The 1,702-nt window shown below is 31.7% G+C and overlaps 1 protein-coding gene across 1 annotated transcript in view; it reads right to left on the bottom strand.

The window, feature by feature from the left end:
- The window catches only part of LOC119581947 (arginine/serine-rich protein PNISR-like), a gene marked incomplete in the record, with an annotated part of 13,713 nt that overhangs the window by 11,448 nt on the left and 563 nt on the right, over positions 1 to 1,702 (bottom strand).

Genomic DNA, 1,702 nt, shown 5'->3' with positions numbered 1-1,702 from the left:
CCCCCAGTGATTGTTATATTTCTCTAGCAGCTAGCTGGTGTATACTTCAAACTACAAACATACAACAAACTTCATGAGCAAATTTTTGGTGGTGGTACAATATCTAAATGCATATTATAGGCATACATACTTTGTGAGTGTACTCAGTTTTAAACTTTCATGCAGTTAATAACTCCACATAGAGAGAAATTTTTTAAAATTAAATATAGCATGCATTGATCTTGTTTAATTTATTAATTATAACTGTATATGATATAGCATAATAATTATGCAGCAGTTTTATATTTCCACAGTTTCAACATATATCATTTATCACATTAATTTTTTTTACTTAAAATAAAATTGAGTTATGACTGTGATCATGAAGTATGCATAGTATGTTTGTGACATTATCACTGCCTACAAGATATTTAAACCTACCTAGACCTGACTTCATCTGTGCTCACTAGTCCAGCCTTATTTATCACATTGGGAATGTGGACAAAATTTTCAAATGTAACTAAACTCAAATCTTATTACTTTGAATTACAGATCTTCAAAAGATCTTTAAAATGACACCAAGACCATGAATTTTGGCTGAATAATAAAAAGAGTTAAAAATTTTCATATTTGGAAGTTTCAAAAGTTTTTCTGCCAATGAAAATAAAGGAATTATACAAGGTTTTGTGGCCAACATAAAAAATTGGACAATTCTGACTACAGCTTCCTTAATATCTAACATATTAATGTGAAACTTTCACAAATGATAATACATGTTCTCCCTACTGGAAAGTTTGTCATTAACAATCCAAATATTAAGTCAATAATTAACTTTTGGTTAATAATTAATCACCAACAACTTTAAAAAGAGTCATTCCATTTTAAATCAACACATTTTGTCAGAATAACACCCACCATCTCACATTTTTATTGTATTTGGCTAAAATGTGGTAAATAATAGTGTGATTCCACCCTGAAAGTTTGATATATCTTGTGTAGGATTCATTAAAATAAGAATATGGAAATTTTCCGTTTTCAATTTGTCCTAAAAGCTTGCGCAGCTGACAACAGACAATGACTGCAAGGATATGAAAAATTTGAAAACAAGGCTGAAGTTCGATTGTCCAATGACAAAATTTTAATAAATCCACCCTGAGATTTCATTGCAAAAAATCCCCTAAAATAGTTTTTTTTCCAGGGTGAGTTCTGAGGATGCGTGGCTAAGCCTGGAAAACAAGTAATGGCAGAAATCTGAGCTGCCTCTTCGCAAAATATGCATCTTTAAATAAAGTAAAGCTCAATGACACATACATATCATCTACCATGCATATTGTTCCATAAAAAAGCGATTAGAAGCAAGTATAATTCAACTGCCGGACCATCAGCTCACGCTAATGCAGTTGCACCGCGTGACCAGTGAGCGAACTTGCATGCATGACGTCCACACAAGTTTCAAAGATTCAAAATAAAGGCAAATGTACAAGAAGGCATCAGCCATGCAATCACATAAGACACAATACATAACCACATTTTTTTTATTACTTCAAATCCCTCAATGTATAAATATACAAGAATTGCAAAGAACATTCACATGTCGTACTAATCCTTTGTATTTCCAACAGGTTTAAAGCCAATTCTTGATACCTAGCACCAACTCAATCATTCTTTGTATCATTTGTTATGTATATAAATACAGACCAATGAGCTTTTCGAATTTTTGGAA

This window comes from Penaeus monodon, chromosome 15, assembly GCF_015228065.2.
Source record: "Penaeus monodon isolate SGIC_2016 chromosome 15, NSTDA_Pmon_1, whole genome shotgun sequence".
Classification (NCBI taxonomy): Eukaryota; Metazoa; Arthropoda; class Malacostraca; order Decapoda; family Penaeidae; genus Penaeus; species Penaeus monodon.
The sequence above is the reverse complement of the archived record's forward strand: the minus strand, read 5'-3'. Positions and strand labels throughout refer to the sequence as shown.